The sequence below is a fragment of the Centrocercus urophasianus genome, unplaced genomic scaffold (assembly GCF_019232065.1).
Source record: "Centrocercus urophasianus isolate 14NV4802_14NV808 unplaced genomic scaffold, USGS_Curo_1.0 seq_15, whole genome shotgun sequence".
Classification (NCBI taxonomy): domain Eukaryota; kingdom Metazoa; phylum Chordata; class Aves; order Galliformes; family Phasianidae; genus Centrocercus; species Centrocercus urophasianus.
In genome coordinates, this window is record NW_024884697.1 from 7,157,650 (window position 1) to 7,185,209 (window position 27,560).

At 37.7% G+C, this 27,560-nt stretch overlaps 1 protein-coding gene across 2 annotated transcripts in view; it reads left to right on the forward strand.

The window, feature by feature from the left end:
• The first annotated feature begins 22,027 nt into the window (after positions 1-22,027).
• SEMA3D (semaphorin 3D) overlaps positions 22,028-27,560 on the forward strand; it is a 139,871-nt gene continuing 134,338 nt past the window's right edge. Inside the window, exon 1 of one of the 2 annotated variants that reach the window (XM_042815704.1) lies at positions 22,028-22,099. The gene's annotated coding sequence lies outside the window, so the exon portion shown is untranslated. Of the gene's footprint in view, positions 22,100-22,133; positions 22,166-27,560 lie in introns of those variants that run through there. The other variant, XM_042815706.1, reaches the window with a different exon arrangement.

Sequence of the window (27,560 nt, forward strand, 5' to 3'; positions counted from 1 at the left end):
GTGTTTGAGGCTTGTAAGATATGTCAAACAAGTAACTACAAAGTGTGATGAATGTGTGTTTGAAGATTAAGGCTGCCATTCTTTTTACACGGTGCTTTTTTTAAAATTATTCTGAGCAACTAGTTCCTAGGCTGCTTAGCAAGACTGTAATTTATAGTGATGATAACACAGCACTTTGTTGTGTTGTTGAGGTTTTTTGTTTGTTTGTTTGTTTGTTTGTTTGTTTTCTGACTAAATGAGGATAGTCTAAATGATTCAGTAAGCATCTGTTTTATACAAGATATTCTGTTGAAAGAACAACTTTTGTAGGTTGAATTTGAGATTTATACTTGTTTTCTGTATTAATGCTGAAAAATCCCTGACAACCACTGGGATCACATCAACATATTCTCACATCACTCATTCTATTAGCATTTTTTTTTTCTTTTTTTTCTTTTTCCTCAGACTATAAAAATGAGCTGTAGTATAATCAGGGAAATGTCCTGATTACATCTTCTGTGTTGTGCTTAACTACAAATCTGTTCAGAGCATTTCCTGCAACATAGTGTCCTTTTGATTTAAAGACATTTTTTATGAATTTTACTTTCTGTTTTTTTTTTTTTTTAATTCCACTCCTTTTGGCAGTGATGTCTATATTGCCTGGAGTGTGGTCTTGAAAAGACCCACTGCAGAACTGTGGACATATCACTAATTTCTATGAATATATATGCAGAATCACTTTGACTTGGAGCAAGACAATTGTCCAGTAAGTCAAATGAATTCACTTAGTGATGCTGAATAGCATACTATCATCTTAAATGCCACTTTCATCCTTGCTGAGTCTGTTCTGCTTCTCATTGTCAATACAAAGAAATACAGACAAGAAGGGGAGTCCTGGGAGTTTTGTGTACCTGATAACATCTCTGTTTTCCCTCAACTATGTCTCATGGGTTAACTGTAATTAATCTTCATGTATGACGCAATGTGTAAACAGCACCTTTGCCTTTCCATGGAAATGTTCAATATGTATGTTAATACAATCAATTTCAACTCATACCTATTCCCCAATCTGTTTATTAATCTGTTGCTCATGATTGTTTGGAAACATCAGTGTTTCTGGTAGCAAAATAACACATCATTACGAAACTTGAAAAGATGCCAAATGAGAACGGTTGCAAAATATTTTAGATTGGCATTCTAGCCAATTTGATTGTTAATGTATTAGTTAGGCTTCTTGTTTCCTACTCTGTGTTCTTATTAAGTGCTGAGAACTCCACATAGTTCCTTCTGTACAAATGAAACTTTTTCCTTCTGTAACCAAGGACCCAATGTCAATTGTTTGTGACAAATCATGACAGTGACTGATGTTTACTTTCTAACTACAATGCTAGGATCCTTAGTATCTATGTTTAATGTCTTATGCTTTAAGACAATTAGGACCTAAACTTTAGGTAGTTATATTAATATTTCTAAATTGCAAAACTTCAGATAAAATCAAGGAAAACTTCATTATTTTCTCAGGATGAGTTTTCATTCATGAATTAAGTCTAATTTTAGACCTATAAATGTCTAATTTTAGACATATAAATGCACACTTGTAAAACTACATGCCACTGTAGGTGCACATCAGATGTATACTAATGAATCTCAAATTGCACTAAATTCCTACACTGAAGGAACAGCACCGAGAAAAGAGTCCAAAAGTTTCTTCAAATTCTCCTAGAATAGAGGCCTATATTTATCCTTAGAGCATTACTAGATGTGAAAACAGTTCAAAAGAGAAAGATTAGTAAGGTTAATAAGAAAAAAAAAAAAAAAAAAAACCACTTAAAGCTTGTTTAGAGGAAGGCAATAGAATTTTAAAAAACAGGTTACTGAATCAGCCTTGTACCCTGTCATTCTGATAATTCTATTAACATCTGAAAATATGTGTACCAGCACGATTGTGCACTGGGACACAGTAGCTCTTAGAACATTTTAAGAACATTCAATAAAAGCATTGGATTGAATAAGTGGAAATATGCTAATTTCTTCTTTGGTAATATATATTAAAGTAGTGTCAGACAACATATTACTCATAGATTTTAAGATTTTTGAGCAAAGTTCAGGCATGTTCTTTTTATTGAAAGGATCAGCCACTTTTGTGCATCAGAATATGGTGTTTGTAGGTATGATGCTGGAAAAGCACATTTTGGGCACATGAAATCCTCCTTAAGAAGGCTTTCAGGCTGTTTATAATCTAATTAATTAGATTATATTGAATGTGTTAAATCCTAAGTAGTAATCATCGTAGTAATCATCCTTGCTGTCTTCTATACGATATTTTTACATAAGAAATGTCTAAAATTGTTTTGGTATTATGTAGGGTCAGAGTTTGGAAAGGAAAGTATGTGCTTAGTGTTCCTTTACCTATGTGACTTTAATATGTGCTGCAGAAGGGGTAGTAAACTGAAGCAAATGAGAATAAAGAACAATTCAGGATAGCTGGTAACAGCAAATAAGACAGCATTTTCTAAATCATCACTTCCTGGGTTCTTGGTCTGGATATGTTGCTGTTGGAAATGCAGCCACAGAACTGGGTGTTATTTGCCTGCTGCTGCAGTCTGCTTTGCACCTGGTGTCAACCACTCACAGCATGCTCCCATGTTCCAAAAGGATTTCTGCATTAAACAGCTTTATTTGCATTTTCCCTTTATCTGATGGAAGGATATATTCTTTACATAACAAAATTTCTTGACAAGATCAACGAGGACTTGTTTTGACATAATTAGGCCTAATTACATTACTCCTAAGGCTAAGGCTGTGCTGGAACAGAAGCTGGCGGGTTTTATTGTCAGACATAAATTAAAAAGTACTCTGCAAGCAAATATATTTTAGGAAGGATAAGAAACATATGCATACAAAAAATATGTATATAAAATGTGTTTTTCAGTCATAGATTATGAAAAATAAGAACAATTTTTCATAGGGTTTACTGGAATATAACATAGTGACTAGTAGCTATTTCTTACTGACTTCTATATCTTAAGCTAAATAATTTAGTTTTATCCATTTACATATTCTGTCTTAGAATGAAAATAAGTTCTCTGTGGAACTCCTAAGTAAATACTTTGCTGAGGCTAAAATTGCGGTTTCAGAACTCTATATAAAATTGTCCTTTGCTTGACTGGGACATAAGAACGATTAGAACCTAAATGGAGTTATTTATAATTAACTTAGAAAGAAAAGTAACTATCACTTTGAAACATAAAAATAATTGTTTAGACTCCTGATTTTTGTCAAGTCCGAAAAGAACATGTTTAAGGTAGACCTTCATTTAATGCTTCTCTGGCGTGTTGCATGGAACTCTCATAGGTCAGAATGACTTCAGATGCATAGGTGAGTATGAGTCAAACAGAACAACCATAAGCTTGCTATACAGTTGCTAGTTTAAGCTTACATGACTTTAAAAAGATTTAATTTTTAATTTTAATTTTAATCTTGTAAAACTCTTTCCCTAAAATTCTACACCAGAGTACATCATTAGGAAGCTGGTTTAAAAAATTGTTGAAATTAAGAGAAATAAACATTGCTTATTTCAAAGTATCTCTGTTTTAAGACCATTTTCAAAGTGCACATTCTAAACCCATTTATAAATCTAACTGCCCTGCATAAAAATGTTTTATTTAGGTTACTTGTTCATTACATTTGATAGATAATCTGCTTCTAAATGGTTGCAAAAATGCTTTATAGCTGTAAGTTGTAATCATAAAAATCAATTTTCTTCCTGACATATAATTACTACTTCTATTGTTACTTGAAAGCTATTTCTATTATACATTCAAAAAGCATAGGGTCCATAGAATGTAATGTCAAAAAGAATATAGTCATACTAAAAGTATACAAAGGAAGAGATAACTGTCATTGATTATAGTATAAGAAGTTTCTGAATAGATAAAGCCTGGAAAACAGAGAACTCAGGGGGAGATTATTACCAGGTTCTGCAAATCTGTAAGCAGTATGAGAAAGATGAACAGCAAGTGACTGTTGATACTACTGACAAATTGACAAAAGGAAGGATCATGGAAGGATTTCTCATATAAATACATCATGTCAAGCTTCAGGAGGCCATTAGCTGTGAATGAGTTCTTTGGCATAGGGTTTTGGAGAGTGTTCTTGCATGAAAGTACCTCCTGCTTGCTTATTTTACTGTGACTGCCCAATATTGAAGACCAGATAATGATACAGATGGGCTTTTGATCTATTTCAGCACTGTTCTTAGTTTCTGGGAAGACTTCTTTCTTTAATTAGATTATACCGAATGTGTTAAATCCTAAGAGACCAGCTACCTATTCACATAAAGTAAGAAAATTTGGAATGGAAGTGGGAAAAAGTTGAAAGTACACTCTAAATTCTGACTCTGAGCGACGTGACAGTTTAACCCAAGCAATGAATTCAAGAAAAAAAGCTAGCCTGGATGTGGGCTGTTTGGTAGGCCAGTCATATCTTTGGGAACGAGCCTGAACAGAAGGCTGCTAGTACACTTCTGCCAGCAGAGTAAGCTGGCCATTTAGAAACATTTCCTTCTGCTCGTCTTCCCCAGCTTGCAAGCATAGCATTTAGAGTCAAAAGGGAGTAGGTCTTCTGAAATATCCAAGTTTTGCATCACTGGAACAAACAGCATGCTCTGACCACTTAACTATAATAGTTGATGGGTTCAACATTGCAAAATGAACCACTTCATCTGGTGCTTTAATCTCAATGCTAGAATAGTGTACTTGGCTTAGAATACAAGAATAAAAGAAAGTGTTTGGAGAATAGAGAGCTCTGAAGTAACCACATGGACATTTCAGAAGCAGAGGACATTTACAAAATTTCAAGCTGACTTCTTTCTAAAAAGAGGACGTTCTTTTACAAATGATATTTCCTTCTCTAATACAGATCTTCCAGTCTTGGCCTTATTCGACTGCTTAGAAAGATTTCTATGGTGCAGATACATGACTAAATCGCCATCTTTTTTTTTTCCAAGCTGTTTTTAAGCACATAGATGAAGCATTAAATCTTCAAAACTGTACACTAAAATTCTGAGAGAAAGTCGTTTAATCATCAAGTGGTAAAAGGAACCAGATACTCAGAAATACTGAAATACTGTGCCAGAAAAGTCCTTATGCTAACTAAAATAGATTAACCTGAGTTAGAATTCACAGTTATATGTAGGTGACAGGTGACATCCAGAAGGCAATTTCAGCATCTAAATGGTGCTTTAAGGATCATTTAGGTGCCACTAACATTCATCAAATCCATGCCTAAAGATGCAGGTACACTGAGTGACTAATTTAAAAGATTAAAGGGTTAGTCACAAAACTTCAGCATTATGAGGCTCCTACAAGCTGGCTCCAAGGGGCTGCATTAGGCTTCTGCTCTGAAATACCCTGCAGGGCAGATAGTCTTTCTCAGCAGTGACTAGAAAGAACATTAGTTTCCCTCAAGTCAAACTCTGTGAATATTCCACATAATTTCCCATGTGACGTCAAAACTGAAAGACTCCAGAGCAGGAGAAGGTTCCTGATCTGAGTGTAAATCTTTGCTTGTCCTGATTCCATGTGAAGTGAGCCCCAGACATCTCCTACATCATGTTTACTGGGGAAAGATAACTGCTGCACAGGCTGGCTGTCATGCATTGAAGAGGTCTTTGTTTTGAAACACTGCAGGGGCTTCCGTGGTGCAGAGCCAAAGGTCAGTTTAGGAGCAGCCCCGGATATTTGAATTTCTGCGGCACAGAATGTCTATTTTGAGGATGTCCAGGAGCAAGGTTCTAAATTCATTCCATCATCCTCCTAGGTGACTTCATCCACTTGTGTTGCCTTCATGATATGACCCAACAGTATGTCTCTATCCGAAACAAAACAATAAATAAGATGCTCATGCATCTCTATATACACACTCTAAATATTCTAGATGTAGTCATCCTTCTTCTGCCGGAGTTTTAATATATGTGGATACTTGATTGATCAGCAAGTATAAAGTAGATTTCTGAACAATCCGGTTTGTGTCTTAACTATAGTTAACTGAATCATGGGGAGATTGATGTTCAAGTCTTTTCTGTAAAATGTCATCTTCCAAAATTCAACTGTTTTTTTTTTTTTTTTTTCAGGATCTCCCACAAAATTGGCATGTGGAGAAAGTTCTTTCTAAAACTGTTTCTAATGAAACTTATGTTTTTTTGTAATCAAAATATATTTGTTTGTTTGTTTTTTTCCACAGAAAATGTATAGTTTCCTGAAATCCTTAAACTACTCTTGGAAATCAGAAGGACAAAAACAAGCAGGCAGCTCTTCCCTTCCTCAGTAATTCCCTGGTACCAGAGCTATCTCCATCACCTACAGACTCTTCTCCTTCTATGGAGATATTCAAGCCTGTCTGTGTGACCTATTATAGGGTACCTACTTTAACAGGAAGACTGGACTCGATGAGCTCTTGACGTTCCTTCCAAACCCTGCATTTCTTTGATTCTGTTATTCTGTGAGAGAATACCTAGAAATGGTTATAAAAATGTCGTCAGAAAGTTTTCATCCAAAAAGGCTGTTTTAACAGAACAGGTAAAACAACTTATGCTGTTTTCAATTGGAGATGCTTTGATCTGGAGAAACAAATATTTCATTAATCATATTAGAAAACGTTCTTAGTAAACTGCTCTGATATTTCATTTTGCAAGTTAGTTTTGGCATATTTTCTAACTAACACATATGTAATTATGTAAAAAGTAATAACAAAATTGGAAAAAAAGGGCCTGGAAAAAACTCTCGGGACCTTTTGAAGTTCCATACAAGTCCACCAATGTCCTTTAATGCACTTAGTGGATAATTATAACTGTTTCTATAAAGAGATCTCTATAATGTTAGTCAGGCTCTTCTACCATTGATTTTCCACCTCTGCCAGCTCTGTCTTGAAGCTTCACAACTTTTACTGAATCTATCATCCGTCAAGTTCATATTTAAGACCAAACCTACTGAAGAGGCTTATTCCACAGAGCATCAACTCCTGTATTTATTATGAGTATGTATTTTATAGTTTTCCATATACAAAACTTCCTGAAGATGCATTTGCTTAATTTATTTAAATCTGAACAGCTTGCTTTGTTCTCTACCCCATCATTTTCCTGTGATTCAGTTAAATTTAATTAATATACTTACTAACTTATTATCCAGAGCAAAATCCCTTCATGTATTTCTGTTCATATGGAGGAATTAGAGGATTTTTATATGCATAAATTCAAGAATCATTTTTCTAATGGACTTTAACTGGGAAATGCAAAGTCATCTATTTTTCCCTTTCAAGGTAGGAAATAAACTTATCTTTTATTAGCAGTGAGCCAAAAAGTTGTCTAGTCTGCATTGCACTCACACATAATGAATTTCTAAGGTTTTCAATAATAATCTTAATGAACAAGTCAGGGAATTAGCTGGCTGTATAAGTGACTGCAATCAGGTCACTCAAAGGGTAAGACAATCCTAAAATTAGTGAGGCACTAGGGAAGGCTATTCAGCATGTTTCAAAATGTGTATGTCAAGACATTCAAGAAACCTTTTAAACTCTTTTTCTACAAAGAGAAGGTCTCCCACTGGTTGAAAAATGACAAACCATCCATATATAATTTAATTTGTTTTGTATAATTTTACACATTTTTTTTTTTTTATTTGGAATAAAAGACACAACTTTGTAGGACTTCTCAGCAAGTCTCTACTTTATTTGAATTTTTGCATTTTAGTTGTGAGCAGCAGGATGAATACATGAGGGATTTGTTTGACCTTTTAAGTAATGGAGGTTGGGAGACTGGAGAAAAAAATATTCGTGAATAGTGCATGTTTCTGTTCCTCTAGTTAAGCAGATCAGTAGCGCTGCAGAGCGGCAGCTGATAACACCTGTGATGACAGTAACATACAATGTGGAAGTATGTCTTTTTCTCACACAAATTGTTGATTCCATAGGTGACAATTTCCTTCACCCATCAGTGACTGGAACCAAAGAGTAGACTCAGACAGTAAATGAATCCTTAAAATGTCCTTCTCAGACTAGCATTTTTTTTTTCCCCTGACAAAAACAAAATGTTAATCCTCAGACTACATTTAATTTAGTATTATTTTGTGGCTTTTTAATATATATTTCACATTATCATTAACTGGGGGTTAAGCCCTTATAAAGTATACACGTGAGAAACTTGTATGTTACATAGAGAGCTTTATTCTCTTTAGATTATCTTTGACATTCTCTAAAATTCTGGAGTAAGTTTTTCCAGTGGTCTGCAGCAGAAATTCTAAATCTTGTACACGGATGTATTATCATAGCAAAAAAAGCAAAACTGATTGCTTTGAGAGTTTGGCTGAGAAATAGAAGAAAAACAAAGGAAATATTGGATCTAGTTAGTATAGAATACAGTAAAGTGTTGCTCTCACATCAAAATATTGACAATTTTAAGACATTTTGTGGTTTTCAATTTGCATATCAAGCAAAGCCTGACTAGCACACACTAACCATTCTGTACTGAAACTGATCCCTCAATTTACTGCTGGTAACATAAACTCTAACATGTTTAGTACACTTTTGTTCTAATTCATTCTTGCAAGGGAAAATCAGCATTTCATAATATTTTTTAATAAATCATTTCACCATTTATTTTTTGTTCTGAAAAAACACAGTGTATTACTTGGCATAAGTGGTAGGATATTGTGCAATTCACAACAGAGTTCATACTTGCAGTCCATTCCAGTGTTCAAGCACAGCTTTACTGAAGTCAGGGCCGCTGCAAGGTATTACATCATCCAAGGATCTTCTATTGAACTGAACTGTAAATTTAGAGCATAACATACAGAGAAAAAAATAATAATAATACAAATCCTATTTGCAATGAAAAAGTAAGAATAAAAGCTTGAGTCCCTGATTAAAGGAAGAAAAGAATAATAATAGTGCAAACTGCAATCAATAAACCTTATAGTTATTGTCAGTTTCAATGATTCAGTCCTTGCTGAGCCATACTAGATTTTTATTTAGGGGAGCTTTTCTTCTAGGTACTACTGATACAGAAAACAATGTGGCCTGAGTGTCACAGAAGGGGCAAAGTAACATAACAAAGCACAGAAATAGAGCATTCAGCAGAGCTACATGGGAGACCAAAAAGTACAACAGAAACCTCCCACAAGTCTATTGTTTATATCAGCAGAATGATCGACATGGAAAAAAATAGAAAAAAAAATTGCAAGTATTTTCTTTCTGTTTTTTAGCTGAGGAATTGCATTTGTTTCAATCAAACCTAAACATCCAAGGAACCTAAGCAACATCCCTCTTTCTGGTCTCAATAAGTTAAAAACCAAATAACTTTTCAAAAAAAATAGCAAATCTTTTCCTCATTCTGGCTTCAGCAGATGCCAGTTTTTTTCAAGTTTCAGTAGAAGGTGCAAGAATTCCTATAAAGGACACAGGCAAAATAATCTGTTGTAAGGGAATTTCTGATTAGGAAAACGCATAGGTTTTTGAACGGTGCCCTCACTGAAAAATGGTAGAGCTGAAACCTCAGTCTATCCTTACACATTATCTTTCAAAACATATTGCAGACTTTGAATGAAAAATAGCAATTCCTATATAAGATATCAGTTAGGAAAAATATGTGAGTATTTTATACTACAGTTTCCTTTACATGTTGGTGAGTTTCTGTCTGCCAGGAGATTATCTGCTCTTTGCAAAACATATGTAATGTGACAGTTGTAAATTCAATAACATTTTTCTTCTTGAGTGTTCATGGACAGGATACTGCACTTTCAAGAAATACTGTGAGACTGAAAATTAGAGGTCGGTGGGTCTGGGTGGCTAGAACTGAGTGGATATTCTATATTTAATTAAGTGTCTAATCCTAAGAGAATAGTCATCTGTTGTTTCCACTGGTCTGAAGATGTGACTACTCAAGATGTATAAAGTCACTCCCTAAAGGCTGATACTAGTGGCTGTGACCCAAGGGCTATTAGATTCAGCTTCATTGTTTTACAGGGGAGGAGTGAAATCTGGATGATTCTGGATATTATCCATCAAGGTTTTGCTCTTGCATTAATCATTTTGAAGACTTCTGACCTGTCTATACTGTCCTTGGGCTTTCATTGTGATAATAATTGCATTCTGAGACTATGGAGCTCCCTGCCTGAAAATATCTTAAAGACCCTTATTCCTGTGCTCCAGAGGTAGCTATGGTGAAAGGATCCTGTACAGAGGTCTTGACACAAGGCAAATTTCTGCAGTAATCTGCAGAAAGAGGATTCAGCGGTAAGAAGGCAGAAATTCCCATCTTCAACTCTGTCTAGCTGTGTGGTACACATTTTCCTTCCTGCTATTGTGACTTTCTGTTAGTCCTAGATTGGGCTGGTGCTGAAAACCTGGATTTCTTGAGTGTCACTAAATGAGAATAAAACATAGTATTCTGTTCCCAGAGAGATCTTTCTTGATTTATTTTGTGTGTGTGTGTGTGTGTGTGTGTGTGTTCTTTCACATTGAAAAATGATTATACTGACTTTTATTCCTTTTCAGTGTGGGGTTTATAAAACCTTCCATTGTTTTATCCCTGCAATAAGCCTGACATACATGAGCTGCTTTCCTTGATGGACATTCTCTTGATGCACATATGCTTTTATGGCTACGTATAAAAGGAATGGAAGTAATGGGCATTGTCCAGTACAAAAACACTAGTTTGATGCTTGGTTTGCGTTTTGCCTCATCAGTGGTGTGGTATCATAAAACCAGGCTTAGAGTTTCCAGTGGTCTCTAGGCTTACAGTTCTGGAAATAGAAAAATGTATCTCTGTAGAAGAATCCAAAGATATTCCATAAAGCCATGAGCACAGAACTTGTTTCTTCCACAGCCACCACAAAACCTGGGAGTAAGACTCTTCAGATCACTCCAAAAACCACTTACATCTTTGCCAAGTCCATTTTCCTTTATAATTTAATTCTAGATTCAACAAACATAAAGGAAAGGCCACCAAATGTACTGAGGCTGTGTAATTTACAATTAGAACATGTAACTGGTGTTTCAGAGAAATATGGATGCAGTTATGTGTCTGGGCTGAACTGAAAGAACAAGTTCTGAAAACTTTCACCTGCGATATAAATTTACTAGATTTTTAGAAACTTACACGTACACAAAGTGTGTGTTCCTTAGCTACGGTCCTCTTTTGAAACCTAGCTCCTAAACAATGTTGCCAAAAGAAATAGCTTTAGTGCTTTCAAACAGCCAGCATCTTATAAAACCAGGCAGATGAATGATGTTATGTGTAAGAGATGAATAAAAATATCAAAGATCTGAAATTCCAAACAGGCTCAGCAGGCCAAGAAAACGTATTAAAATTCACCCTGTAGAAAATAAAGGCAAATAACATTGGGATGAACTGGAGCATTTTGTCCATCACCAGAAACCAAAGACTGGTGACTGTTCCTGAAACAATATGATCTCTGATTTTGCAGTCAAATTTCCTATGATTTTTGAAGCATGGTGCTACACTGAATTTACTTATTGACAATAAAAATAGGAGCTTATGGTCGTTAAATTTTGTGGTGAATAGATATCTTTATTACTATTTAAGATAGGCAGCATCTAGAGCCTTGCTGTTAAACTCTGGCAATTGGATTTGTGGGGAGGCTTTTACTATTGATAGCAGAAGACTAGGTTTTCATACACAGGTTAAAGTGAGAAAGAAGTTATTGATACCTCAATCTGAATGCCTCCATGGCTAAAATGATAGAAATTTATGCAAAAAAATTCTGCTTGAGTTAACACCTTATAATTCAACTGCATGAATGTAATTCCTCAGTGATCTCTAGAGTTATATCAGTATACAACTTAAATAAAAATATATATTCCCTAATTTATGTAAATGAAGGAATTGGATCCAGCATTAACCAGTAAAGCCACACACTGCTTTTAAATTTTCTCATTCCAGTAGAATATGCAGGTGAATATTTCCTGTTCTTCAAAGCAGTTGCTGGCTCAATCTGTTTTTACTTATATGTATGTAAACATAAATATTAATACCAGAATGAAATATTTTAAAAAGTTATATATATTTATGAATAACATACAAGTGCACAGGAAAAATAATAAACTCCACCTGATTTAAAACTGGAACTAGCAATTGGCCATCAAAAATGCTAGACAGGACAACAGAAAGATAAGAAACATGCATATAGAAGTCACCTATGAGCTAGTTATAAGTGAGAGTCATATCTGAATATCACTGTTCCAAGTATCAATCACTTCTCTATTAGATTGTCTTCATGGTTCTCCTCCAAAGGAGAAATCATCTAGAACGAGATTATGATCTCTCTTGAGATGCCTAAAACCCTTCCTTGACTCCTATGGTTTCTTAGGTGACTGGCTCATACATAATGCCTTACTTCTCTTTCACACTTGCATGATTGACTAATTGACACCACCAAGGAGGATTCCAATAAACGGGTAAGAAGAAAAGATATAAGAAATAGGAAAAGATATAAGAGAAATAGGAAAAGAGGAAACAAAGGCAATTTCATAGAATCATAGAATTATAGAATGTCTTGGGTTGGGAGGAACGTTAAGGATCACCTAATTTCAATCCCCTTGCCATGGGAAAGGTTGCCACTGCTCAAATCAGGCTGCCCAGATCCTCATCAATCCTAGTCTTGTGCACCTCCAGGGATGGGGCATTCACAACTTCCCTGGACACCCTGTGCCAGTGCTTCAGCACCCTCTGTGTAAAGAGCTTCCCCCAAGCATTTAACCTAAATCTCCCCTCCTTTAGCCTTAAACTATTCCCCATGTCATGTCAGTATCAGACCATGTAAAAAGTCAGTCTCCATCTTGGGGATCTTCCTTTAAGTAGTGGAAATCCTTAGTGAGGTCTCCACAGAGCCTTCTTTTCTCCGGGCTGAACAAGTCCAACTCCTTCAGACTTCCTTTATAGGAGCAGTTCTCTAGATCTCTAATAATCTTCATGGCCTCTTCTGGAGTAGCTCCAACAGCTCCATTGCATTTTTTGTGCTGGGGGTCCCAGACCTGTATGCAGTACTCCAGATAGGGTCTCATGAGGGCAGAGCAGAGGGAAACAATCATCTCTCTGACCTACTAGCATCTCTTGATGCAGCCCAGGATGCAGTTTGCCTTCTGAAGTTGGGATCCTAAACTTCGGAAGGAATGCTTCAATCACTATTTTTAAAATGCCTTATTTAATCACAGTATTCTTGTTTGTTTGCTTGCTTTATGTGTATGTGGTTTGTTTTTTTTTGTTTTGTTTTGTTTTGTTTTTTCTGTCTACTCTGGAAAAAAGTTACTTTAACACAGAGTGATTCTGGAAGCAGATTTTGTTGTTCCAAGAATGTAGGAAAGCTAAATCAGTTTCTGTGCCTCACTCACATATGTTGCAGCCTAAATATGTATTAGAGCTCTTTATGATCTTATAATCGCTTCTACTATGAACAATAACTTCATGATTCCTTAATTCTTCTTTGTACTTTATTTTATATTGTACCCTAGATTTTCCATTTTTTTCCTTCCTTCCTTCCTTCCTTCCTTCCTTCCTTTCCATCCCTCTTTCTTTTCCTTTCTCAAAAAGTAAGTTCACAAACGGTAGTATAATTATTTGATCCCTTTTGACATCCAATTATAGGATAGACTTAAATGTTCCCAGATAAAATCAGAAGTTACCAAGAATTTTTAGTTCTCCTTAAACATAATATGGAGTTCCCTAACATCTGGATCTGCTTTGTGACTTGGTTTTGCCAGCAACACTTCATGTCTTCTAAATTGTCTACAGAGTCTCATGTATTCAAAGACCTTCACATTTATGAAAGTATGCCAAAATAATTTGCTATTGTACCTTCACTTTCAGAAATTTGTAACGACGTAACAATGAAACACTGCTACAACAGGGGTTGTTTTAATACAATTTTTAATTATCCATCATCTTGATAATGATTATAGTTATTAGCCACTGGAACAATTTCCACAGAGACAACTTGTCCCTGGAGACAACCTTCTAGTTATTTATCTCAGAACTGACATTCTTCCTCATGCATCTGCTCTACCTCAGCCAGGGACTGAAGGCTAGACTCAGATCACCCACTGAAATTCCTGAGTCAAACTACAGATAAGTGACCAAACAAGTTTTGGCCTTCTTTCTCTGTGTAATATAAGTCTTCTTATCTGACTGGCACTAATGTGTATCTGCTAAGTAGTTTGGACTGCAATAATTAAAAAAAGTAATAATAAATCATGGGAATATTTCTGTATGGTATGAGTAAGAGAAAATAGTTGTTTTATTTTCATCTTTTTCTATTGTGAATCTAGTCAACAATTAATTTCAGAAAAGTAAAACTGATAAAATCTTTTTTTTTTTTTTTTTTTTTTTTACACTGAAGAGAACTATTGTATCCAATTTGTATAAATTTTAGTATTTCTCTTAATCCAAGGCACAATTTTCCTTTTTACTTGTGTTTCCTTGTGAACTGAAAGAATCTGGAGGTATGCACTTATTTGGTAGATACAACGACTTCTAGCCATAAATATACTTTATGCAGTTTGTTTTTAGAAATATTCATTCATGGTAGCTTCTTTTCTATGGCTTCAAGTTTTACACTCACTGCAATTATTGATAAAAGCCCCTCCTTTATTGTAAGGAGAAAGTCTGAAAGATAACAAGTTAATGCAATCTAACCAAACCAATTTATGCATCACATTTCATTTCATATCAAAGGGACAAGAAGATATCTACCCAAACCACAGTAGCAAATACTGACTCTTGAATGCACTGGCATCCTCCACGTTTCAGTTCAAGTTACAGTATTCTCAGCTAATAGAGTCACTGAATATACAAGCGTTTTTATAGATGCACATGGTTTCAATGACTCTAAACTTATTAGTTTGTTTTTCTTTTCCTTTTTTTCTTTCTTTCTTTTTTCTTTCTTTTTTTTTTTTTAATTTTTAAGACATAGCCCTGAAGACTGAATGGCAGCCAGGCATAGCCACATCAAGTAAGGCTGCTGATGTAAACTGAATCAAATCTAGCATAATACTGAATAAATGATTTCTACTGAAAGGAGAAATAAACAAAATTAATTAAAAATCTGTTTAGTTTGAGTAAAATATATTTCCGTCAGATTTTGAAGGTAATCTTATTCAACAAGAACACCGAAGTGTGGTCACTGTTTTGAAGTTATAATGCAGAGATGAATAGCACCTTTCATAACAGAGTCCTCAATAACCTCTGGACTTGATCCTGAAAATACTTTGTATGTAATTATGTTGGCTTCAGCTGTACTACTTCAGGGTGGGTTTCACTCATTTAACTGTAGATGTTTAGAAGACATGTAAGCTCCCTCTGCAGTCAAAGAAGAGAGAAAGAAAGAAAGCATAAGAAGGAAGTTGTGCTCCTTTTTTTTTTTAAATTAATCATTACTTAGAGATCCTAATCTCGCTATATTTTCTTTATAAGGAGCCTATATGATAAGAAACATTCTCCATAGGAAATAAGTCTGTTGCAACAATGCATTAGTTGTTGATGAAAAAGCCTTGCAACCATGCTCCAGTCAACTGATCTGCTTGTGTGGAGAAGCAATCAGTGCAATATTAATCACCATATTTAGTGTGGAATATACATTAGGAACAACACATATTTCCCTTGGCTAGAAAGTCGGCAGTGTAAAGGACATGCAACTTAAAGGACATGCATGCTATAGTACAACTAAACCTGGATGAAGCTATGATGTGAACCAGAGCAGTATGTGAGAAGGATGATCCACAATTTCCATGAATTGATGCCTGTCTGCATTAGAAATTATGAGGTGATCCTCAAGTTCAGAGTCCCTTTCCTTCAAACTCACTGCATAGGTACATCAGGAAAGGATTTAAACAATACTAAAATAGAACATGTAAAAAAAAAACAGTACTATACAAGCCTACTGTATTCTTCCTTCTGACAGTGCTGATAACTCTCAACTTTCAGATGAATTTTATAGTGACTTGGCCAGTAGTATATTATTTTAAGCTCCTAACAAAAGTCTGTCCTTGCTGAAGTTATCAAAAATAAAATGATTACAGTTTAAGGGAGAAAAAAAAATTAATGCAAATTTACTGAGTACAGTGAACATGAGCTGACATAATGTACATTGTAAATCATTACGGCATTTGGTTCCATTTAATGCCATTTTGCTTGTAAGGTGATCATCTACTGTTAAGACTTGCTCTAAAACAAGAGAAAAAAAAAAATCCAAGAATAAATAATAAATAGAGGGTGTTTTGGAGAAAGCTATGTTTTAAAGCCAGAGAGAACATTTCTATCTATAGAACTTTTGCTTGGATGTTTGTCTTTTAACCACAAGTACATATTTTCAGTAAAAAAAAGTAACTTTTGGGCATTCACAATGATTTGTTCATGCTAAGGATAAACAGAACTAGATACCCCATGTTCTGAGATAAGGAAATACATAGAATCTTTTCTTGTAATAGCACTCATGTTTTATTAAAATGAAGGGATATTTTATTATTGCTACAGACATTGCTGAGGGGAACTGGAATTCTCTGTACACAGCTCAGAGCTGAATTTATTCCTACCCTTCCCTGCTTGATGCTGAAGCCAATAAATCAAAAGAGCAGTTGTTGCCATTCAGTGAAAGTGGGATAAGGGCTTAAAACAATTAGTTCAACCACTAGTTTCATTGGGAGTAGAGACAGGAGATAGAAATGCCTTCCCATAGAAATATGGGAGAAATATAATTTTTTAAAGTGAGAAAATGAGTTTCAGTTAATTTTTCATGGAAATGAATTTCTTGTCTGACTCATAAAATACATAGCACTGCAGGACCTCAGAAGGCACTTTTCTTTCCAACTCAGGACATGTGGAAATACAGCGACCCTTTGTTTAGTCGTAGTACTTATTTTGCAGAAACTAGATCCCAGCCATGGTCTGTAGACAAGATTTTTATTCTTCCCACCACATTTGAGCCAGATCTCACCTGCACTGTACAGCAAATCTTGGACTGTAGTTGATGAAGATGGCTGCAGATCTTCGGAGGACAGAGACTAAACACTGAGAAGAAGGTACCTCTGATGTGACATTATTAAATTTCTACCTAGATCTGCTGAGCTAAGTTAAATACAGTGAACTCCAATGGAGTTTGAACATGTTCAGTAATTCAAAAACAGATCCTCTGTGACTAAATGTTGATAATTAGCCAATAACTCGGCAGCAAGACAAAACAGGATATTCTGCTTTTACCTAATTATTTCAGGAAGGCTTTGTCTGCTTTTATGTGACACCTTAGACTTGTCTCTACACCTTTTATAACCATTTCCCTTTGCCTCTTTCAACAACTTTCTGGTACAACAACTCAGTGAATCTGGATTATCTTTTACATCTTATAGCAACAAACCGGGTGAGATCTGTTCTCATTTGGAAACTGCAGGGCTCAGAGATGCCTTCCTTCATCCATTCTTACTTCAACTAGGATTTCTCCTGATACAACCTATCCTGCCAGCTGAGCTTCTTCAAAGAAGTGTTTAGGCTTGACCTCTCTCTGCTCTGACTGCATCCTCTGCTTTGGAGGCAGCACTTGAGATGACCAGGTGGGAGCAAACAAACAAACAACAAAAATAGAGTGGGGATGGTAAGAAGCTTACAGAAGTACTGCTCTGCCTGTACAGATTGGCATGTTTAGTCACTTTACAACCTGACATAATAAAGATGTTGCTTTTCAGATGTTTTTCTGTGATGATCTGTGTACAGAAAAAAAAAATATATATATATATATATGCATATATATATATATATATAAATAAATGGTGCTAGGAACAAATCAGTTTACAACTACAATATCAAGGCTTGACCAAATCTATATTAAAAAGAAAGAAAAGGAGCAGATCTTGACTCCTGCTTTAAGACCTGAGAGAAGACCTGAAATTTATGTGGAGTCCTATGCAGGTGATGCATTATTTTTACCAACATTTAGAAAACAAACAAACAAACATATTATCCTCCTCCCAAAACCTGGGAGAAGGAGTGTGCTGGGAGCCTGGTCTTTCTCTAGGGTTCCCACAGCAGTCATCCCAGATGAATAAGCACAGGCCAACATGCAAGCTCTGACTAATCCTGTTCAGATAAGACAAAATTCTGAGTTGCAAAAAAAGAAGAAAAACAGCCTTTACTTTCTGACAAAATGTAAGGTGGTAATTCAGCACCTTGCTAATACTATTCTGCTTCTTATTAATTCCCTTTAAAACCCTTAGCTTTTAGTAACTTTATCCTCTCTATATATAAACTTTACATACTTCTCCATCAATGAGTGCAAGATCCACTGTTGTCAGTGGAGATGTGTCTGCTACCTGCAAAGACTGCTAACACAGATTCTTGGACAGTGTTGGAGTCTGAATTTGACTGGATTGCAAGTGTTGGACCCAGTCTGACAAAATGCCCAAAGAACAGATGGAGGTGTTCACTGGCTGTGTCCTTTTCAAAGGTCTGGTGGCTGAGGCACTTGAAGTTGAGTGTAAGAGGTAGTTTCCACCCTCATCTGATTGCCCTGCCACCAACCCTTCCTTCCAAAGGCTTCTCTATTTGCACAAGTTGACCTTCGTATGAAGCAGCTCTTTTGCTACATAAATTCATAATCTGGGTAAGGAATAAGCCAAGTAAAGAAGCTGCTCCATATTTGCTACTTTCATCTCTGCTGCTTGAGCTGAAAACACTCTTTAGGCCATCCACGTTTTTGTCACTATTTGCAGAAGGATTAATGGCACTCAGCATAAAAATGAATGCCTATAGTGTGTCAACTTGTTGCTGCATTATTTTTCTACTGTAACCTTCACTAAGAGATGAGCTATCTGCCTTGGCAGTTTATCTTAGATGAACATATTTTTCTCTGCAGCATGCCAGCTTGGCATGGCTGTAACTGGACATGTTCAGACCTAAGATCAAGCAGAAAAGTAAGAGAATAGAAAGTAAAAAAAAAAAATCAACTTACCTCTCTTCACAGTTTTATTAATTTGCTAAATATCTGTTTGGTCATTTGATTCATGCTTGTGGGAGGAAAAAGAAGGCAGATATCTGATGTTCAACTTCTGCTCTTTTATGAGCTGCTCAGCCTTACAGGAAATCTGAACAGTTGCCGAAGGCATTGGGTGTGGACTTGGGTTTTAGGGGAGAATCAAATAGGCTGTAAAAAGGAAAAAAATAAAAATGAACAAATAAAATGGAGATAACAGATTTTTTCAACTTTGTAAGAATGTGCCGATTACATCTTCCACCCAACAGTTTCCCTTCTGCAGGAAAAACAAAGTCATCATCATCACCCTCCCTATAATCATCACATCTTCACAACGTTGAAAAGAACTCCTCTTAAAACTTCAGCCAATTTTTGTAAATTTTGGCAGAAATTCCTGTAATGTTTGGGGTGCTTCTGAAAACCTATGAGGGGCAAACACAGCTCTGATCAAAAAAGGTCACTCAGAAAGACAGCACTGATGCTGTGAGAAAGGTAAATTTTCTTCTAATGACTCCCAGTAAAGCTGTACTTACCTACACTGGAGATTTTCTGAACAGTGGTTTAAAATGCAGTGCCATAACAATTATTTAAAATGACACTGCTCAGATGGCGAATGTTTCCTCTGTCTGTGTTCATGGCATGACCTTGGGTAACCCTGCTGTACAGCCTTGGTGATATAACAAGAAGCCACGTTCATTTATATTCCCTGCGCTGAAATTCGATGAACTTTCTCCGCTTAAATTCGGCAAATAGCCACTAGAGGGCATCTTTTTTCTTGGTTTCTTCCACTTCAATAAATAATGAGCTTCATTATTTCTCAAATTCTGTTGTATAATTCTTAAAAGATGAATTTTCTGTTATTTATTCCACCAAGAATACATGTTCTCATGATCTGCAAGAAGAAAAAGCAGCTCCTAAAATAAAATCACTTTCAAAAAGGTTTTCTTTTACACCTGACTGCAAAATGCTTCCACAAACGGGTAAAGAGAACATTCACGCTGATTTCTTTTTCATTTGAGTCTGAAACATCTCGAGCACACGAAGCAAGTGGTACTTTCCAGCATTATTTTTTTTTGCCCATTTACCAGGACTCGTGCTTTCAGAATACATCAAATTATGTAGTTAGAATGAATGCTTCAAAATTCACCAGGGATTTTCCTTCCATCAACCTGCTCCTCATTTTCTCCTTGCTGAGCTCCTTTGGGTCCAAAAAACAGTTCCTAACAAAGTGTCTGTGATATTCAGTCAGGATCTAGGAACAAGGTGAAGTGCAAGAATTACTTTACATGAAACAAAAAAGCAAACTGGGCTCTAATCTGCATCATACCCATCCCAATGGTAACTGTGTTAACTCCAGAGATTAAAGCATTGGACAATTTTATTGATAACAGTGAAATAAATATGGAAAATCAGATATAAAATCCCCCTTTGAAGGCCTTAAAACAGCAGAAGTCAAAGGCAACTATGAAATGACCTGTCTGAGAATTGCTGTGTTTATTTTGTGGGAGCATGAGGCACATGTAGACAAGCAGAGTCTGTGTATCTCTGTGTACAGAACTTCTAAAAACAACATCAGGCTGGTACTGTTTAAAAAAAAAAATATTAAAAAGTGTAAAGTGTAAGGCTGGCTTCTGATGAAATTTTCTTTAAAAAACATATTTAGATTCTATGCTGTATACCCAGACCACCCATCTGACATGGATGATAGGTGAGGGTGAAGTTCTGCTGAGGTGAGTAACATGATGGAAACTCCAATATATTCCTCTGGACTTCTTTGGTTCTGCTGTTATTTCATGGGAGTGACTGTTGAAGTCTGTTCTGCAACCATGCTGCCAGCTGAAGGCTTCCAATCTGAGCTCTTCATTGAGGGAAACACCATTTTTGAAAGAGCCCCACTGTGCCCCATCTGGAAGTGTCTGATGCTATCTGTGCCATGTGTTCAATGGCCCTCAGCCTGTGGGCAGGAAGGCTCTTCCTTGGGCAGCCACAGAAGGAAATATGTTGGAGAGAAGGGTTTGGTGTGGGAGTGGGTTGGTCCAGGAGAGAAATTCTCCCTTAGGAAGTGGTCTGCAACATGTGAAAGATGGAGAACCACCAATATAACACATTCCATGGGCAAAAAAAATAAATGCAAAGGCAGATAGATGTAGCCCTGGCAGCTACAGCTTTGCACATGAGCTTCTGTCCGGGGAGATGGTGGAGTCACCGTTCCTGGAAGCATTCAAAAAATGTGTAGATGTGGCACAGAGGGACGTGGTTTTGTGGGCAGCATTGGTGGTAGGTGGACAGTCAGACCAGGTGATATTAGAGGGGTCTTTTCCAATCTTAATGTCTTAATAATTCTATGCTTCTCTTAAACACGCACCAGCTACTATAGCCATATGCCTGCTGCCCAGCTGTTTCCTCCTTATCAGAAAGTGTGCTGAGTTTTTTTTTCTTTTTTTTTTTTTCTTCACTCCATCTGCCACTCAACAAACTGCATTTCAGCTCTAGCAGCAGAGTGCCATGAGAATAATGTGCAAGGACCTTTAGATGTTATGATCTGGACTAGCATCTGTGCAGGACGATCAAAATATCAGGGTGAGATACTCCTGTGCCAACCCAGAGGGCTCTGATTCTGTGAGTACAAGGGAGTTCTTCGGTCGAAGGGAAAGTGCCATGAGTGCAGGGTCCCTGTGTACCCGATCGCAGCATGCTGCTGCTGCAAACCATATGCGTGTTCACCGTGCTGCTCAATGGAGCAATTGCTTCGCGGTGGCCGCGGCTGGGACAGACTCTGGGAGCAGCAACAGTGGGTGTGCGCCTGGGCTGGCGGACACACGCACACACACACGCGCGAGCAGCCCATTTGCTGGAGGGGTGTGCATGTGCGTGCGAGGGTGTGGAAAGGGGTGGCGGAGATGGAGGAAGGGAAGCCAGGGGAAAGTCTGACACTTCGCGCAGAAGGAGCGAGACCCTCCGCCGCCGCAGCCGCCGCCGCCGCCGCCGGGGAGGAGCCCGTCCGGCTCGCAACGCCTCCCAATCCCGATCCCGGCACCGGCCCCGGCCCCGCACCGAGCTCAGCCCGCACCGCTCCACCGCTCGTCTACCCGCAGGTACCACGCAGCCCCACCGCTCCGCGCCGCGCCCCGCAACACTTTTCCTCCCATAGAAAGGTGCAGGTAGGGGAAGAAGTGCATGAGGTCCCTTCTTCTTGCTAATCCCGGAGCCTCCTCCCGGCTCGGGACGCCTGGCACCTGGCGGCGGTCCTGGGCCACCTGCCCGGCTAACAGCGAGGGGGTGGGAGCCGGGCTGAGGGGCGCTGCCCTCCGGCTGTTCCTTCGTTCTGCCCTGGGCGTGGTGGCACTGAGGGGTCGGGGAGAAGGAGTTGGAGTTTGGGGTTTAAAGGCTGTGATGTGGTGGGAGAGGGGTTTGATCCCGCAGCACCGGCACCCGTGCGTCTGCTTCTGCTTTGCGTAGGTCTTAGGGTGATGCGACGGACAAAGTTAGCCCGCATCCATCAGGGAAACTGTTGCGTGCTGAGTGGTGGCAAATTTCCTTCTATCCCACATAGTCCTCCGGCACTGCCATGAGTGCAGCTCTGCCGGACGTGTCCATCACTTGGAGCAATAGAGCACCTGATGGGCTGGGCTGCTCAGTGGAACTACACTGTTTCTCTTTGGGCACTGACAACCCCTCCTCTGCTTTGTGCAATAACACAGAGGGTGGCAAAGCTCCTCAATTTGCAGCATTACGAAACGAAAGTTGTTGCTTCTAGAGAGGAGTCATTCCTGAGTGTGTTAGGTAACTGGTGGCTGTGTACTGAGGAAGCACAAAGCAGCCACCTATATTTCCTTAGAAAACACTTCACTTTGCTTTCAAATGGGAAAACTTGTGCAAGAACAATAGAGATCGATGGGGCAGTCTGACCAAGAGCAGAGAATACTGTGCAGAGAGAGCAGCAATTCTACCCTGCATCTGTGGCTCTGGCAGAGGCCAAGAAGATGCGGGCTACACTTTGGCAAGCTTTTCATATGCTGCTTTTGCTTTTTTTCCTACTAAGGTGTAGATCTAGACAGTAGGTTAAAGTGGGTTGACCTACTGTTAGCCACTGGTGTATGATATGGCATAATATTTTACTACTGTTTTCGAAGCCCTCATTAGTATAATTGATGTGATTTTCATCTGCCTTTTAGTTAGCTTATTATGGGCCTGATCCTGAAAGGCACTGGTCGTCATCTCCTGCAAAGGTTGTAATAGTCAAAATCTTTCCTAATTTAGTGAAAGTTGGGTGTCTAAGTATCTTTCTAAGGAGCATTCTAAACTGTAATTATCAACTTGCTGCCGGACAAAGGTACTCAAATTCTGCAGGTGTCACTCTTTCTTAAAATTTCCAACACACATCCTGCTTTGAAATGCTTCATATGTAGCAGCATTTCAGCCTTGATCCAGCAGAGCAGCTTGGCTTCACTTCTGCTTGAACTTTATTTTGGCTTCAACATCCAGACTAGCCTGAGATCCAGGAACTAAATTTACTTTCCCTCATTCTTACCATTGGATCAGTTCAATGGGGGTTCTCAGAGTTAGGTGAATAGAATGGACTCCCCATTAGGTGCAGTGCTGAAGCATAGAAATGTGCTCCAAATCAGGCAGAATTCTCCCACAGTTGATATGAGGGCTCTGTACAAGGCATACTTTAACCAGAAATGGAAATAGAATCTTCACCAGTACCCTTTGCTGTATGTCTGTGGTTACAAGAGCTGATACAAGAAGCTCTCAGGACAACAATCTCAGGACAAGAGAAGTATCTACAGTAGTTCTGAATAAAATTAGTAAATATCAGAAAGGTGTAATTGGCTTGGTGGGTTGCTGCAGTCAGAGTCCCTTGAAGAGCAATAGCTGAGTTGGAGGCCATTCTCCTGTACCAACATTCACCTGCTTCTCTCCAGCTGCTGTGCTGTCAGCAGAGCAAAACACTCTTCATAGCAGCTCTGATCTCATCCTACTTCTTTTTTTTTGTTTTTTTTTTTTCCCTGTTGTTTGCTCTTTGTTTGCTCTTTTTTTTTTTTTTTTTTTTTTTGGAGGAGGAGGAGGAGGAGGTTGATGTTTTCGCTATCTTCATTATACAAGTTTTATGGCATCCTTGCAAATCTATTTAGATTGAATTAATTGAATTAAATGAAACGAGTCCCTAGGAAAAAAAATATTTTAATTAAGCTAGAATATTAAATGGGAATTGATGTTGTTCATGAGTCCTTTAAAGTTTTTGAGGATGATGCATCATTATTACACAGAGATTCAATACTGATAATTAAGCAAATCAGCACTTTTATAAAAAGCCAAGCCTAAGCATGAAGCAATCTCAGCAAATCCTATCCCTATTTTGGTTCTATCAGTAGTGGTACACTGAGCATCTCCTTCCCTGTTCCATCACACAACAAGTAGAGGTGTAACTTCTCTATAAAGTCAGAATCTTTATGGTTTATTCTGCAGAAAGTCATAATCTTGGAGAGCTGCCCTGTAAGAACGCTGTCAGCCTAAGGAGATAAAAATAATTATATATTTCTGGATTCTTTTTGAATCTTCGTTTTGCAGTTTCTCTTTTCATTTTGGTGTTATAGAAATTTGAAGTCTTAGATTTTTCTTCACCATTTAGCGCTGCAATGTAGACATACTGGTTACCTATGGCTCTGGAGGGGCTGATTCATCAGCTGGGAATCAGCTGAATTCCCAGCACATACCAGCATGTCTTTGGCTAAAACCCCTAATGCTGGAATTGGCCACTGAGCCACCTCTGTAGTCTTTGAGGTTTCCTACACGAGGGAATCCTTCACTGCTAGTTAAGCAGGCTTTCCCACCGCACTCTCCTGGCAGGGCAGCCTGTGGGACAGCCAGGGCTATATTTGGCCCATTGTCTTCTTAACCCAGGGAAAATGCTAAAGATGCAACCTGAGTGTCCTTAAATTGATGCAGTGAATGTGTGATGTCTTTGCTTTCCTTGCCTTCTGAACTTTCTCCAGATGCAAACAAGCAACAGAGAGGATCAGAGAAGAGCAGTGCCTGTGAGACATGGAGCATGGTGGCTGTATTTAAGCTATGTGTGAAGCAATTTTTTTCTCTATGGGTGTGCTATTTATATCTTTTTTATAGTGCTGCCTCTCTGTCACATGTAACAATCTCCCCCCCTGCCCCAATATTTCTGTCTGGGTTTCATGTATTTCATGAACTAAACAATGGCAATGAGTCAGTGCTTAAATTATCTCTATGTAAATCTTTAGCCCTTTTATCTTCCCCTGTCTATTCAGAAAGGCACCTCTCTGGCATTATTTTTCACAACCTAGGGGCATGCTGCATGGATATCCTTGTGTTATCTGACAGTGGGTAAAAAAAAAAAAAAAAAAAAAAAAAAAAAGAGAAAAGGAAAAAAAACCTTTATTTTTGACCCTCCCCAGCTTAAATGGAGTCAACGTCATATGGAGTGAATCCAGGATGACTCAGAGAGCAGTGCTACACTCCAAAATTCCAGTTTGTGTTACAGCTGGGAGGCAGCATTTAGCATCATGTGGATTTATTTTCTTTTAACGGGAACTCCAAAATAATTTATGGAAGTCATATAGCCTAATGGACAGAACAGATAACAGTTAGCCAAGAAGAACCTGGATTCCCATCTGGGTTGAATCATTGACTCAACTTGACTATCAGAGTTGTGGGTGTGGTATTCAGGCTTAGAACATTATACTGGCCTTAACTAAATCATTGCCCTTCCCTACAGCGTAACTGGAAAATACGATTAAGGTTCAGAGCTCCACTGGTACTTAACAGTTTATCAATAGTCAGCTTTACTGATCGGACTGAGTGCAGTACATAACAGACATTTATCTGCAGCCTTAATTTGCAGGGGGAATCTGAATTGGTTCAGAGTACGTGTGGCTAAAGATAAATTTCTGCTGTAGAGCTTCTGTGTACATGGAAACCTGTAACTCATGAAGACATTCCGCACTGCATGGATTCACACTGTATACGTTACTCAGCTTTCAGTAACACACACCCTTTTTGTACATCTATGCATTTTTTTCCTTGCTTTGTTACTGTAAACACAGAGTCATGTGAGTTTTTCCTTTTGATGTGGTCAGTCTAAAAGCTAAACAAATATCCCAAATTAAACAGTTTCCAATCTAGCTGGTCAGTGAATCAGGAGCCTTGCTGGAAGCAGATGTGATGCAAGAGAAAGGAGACTAAAAAGTCATGTAACCTGTGAGCATACCCAATAATATACAGATTTCCTTGCTGTTGTTTTGTTATTTATTTTTTCTGAGAGGGATGTTATCCATTTTCCTGGAATGTCTCCTAAAAATCCTGAGGAAACTGTAGCCATTTCTCTGATCTCATCTTGTGTCAGCATAACTCAGGTCTAAATGCACTGGGAATAGAAGGCCTAGGATTAGCTGAAAATTACACAAAACTAAGATTGTCATGAAATGAAAGACTTGTGCCTGTTTGCAGTTGATCTGTTTTTAGCGACTTCAAGGGACTTAAGCATGTGTTTAAAGACAGACTGCTGTGTGAATGCTCTTTTGAAAGAGGCACTTTCCTACAGTCTAAATCTAGGGTGAGATCAAGTCTTTTAAAAGTTAAGTGGAGTCCTGAGGGCTGATGTGGCCAAATATTCCAGCATAATCTTGGCCAGAGCTTTAACAGTTAGAACAGCTAGATCTAATGGTATGTGCCTACCTAGCTTGTTATATTCCCCTGGAATTTATCAATGACACACTGCATATAATTGTGGTTACTTTTTCTCTGTCTAAAATCCTTTTTTGGTTTTGTAAGGGAAAGATTGCAAAGAGGGAGAATGTAAAAAATTCTTTCTCAACCCAAAGCAAAAAAGTTGCTTTTTATTTTTTTTTTCCACAATGAAGAATTAAAACAATGTCTGTTGCTCTCATGCTTAACGTCAAAATCTCTGCTAAAAAATAGTAAGAAGAAATATGATGGAAATTTCATATGGAACTTATTCCCTGTAATTTTATAATGCACATATGTAAAGTTTTATGAAGGCTTATACTAAAAGGTTTTAGAAGATGAAAACTGTGTTCATAACATCCTTTGGAATCAAAAGGGCTAAACAGTTACAATTCAAGAGAGTAAATAAATAGAATGAAGGGGCAGTGACAGTGACAGACTCTTTCAGTATTCCCTTTTCTCCAACATTTGCAGAAAGAACCAGCCTTGACTATAAGGTTACCATCCTACGTTTCTGACTTTCTTCACGTTCTGTGTTATTTCAAGGTGTAATATTCCTATGTCCAATCTCTGACTTCTGAAATATAAGTTCCACCTGTGTATAAAATCATTTATTTAATTTCTACACTTTTTTTTTTTTTTAAGCAGGTGCCTAAGCATCTTTGTTAGAGCTGTAAACACATCTTCAAAGCTATGGTAGTATATTCTACTAACAGTGTGACTGTGTGTTACTCCTTTGAAGATCTGCTGTTTAATAACAATCAGAGACACAGTTAAGGGTGTTACTAGCATCAGTTTTCCAAATTTCTTACAATTCTGTGTTTAGTAGGAAGTGTA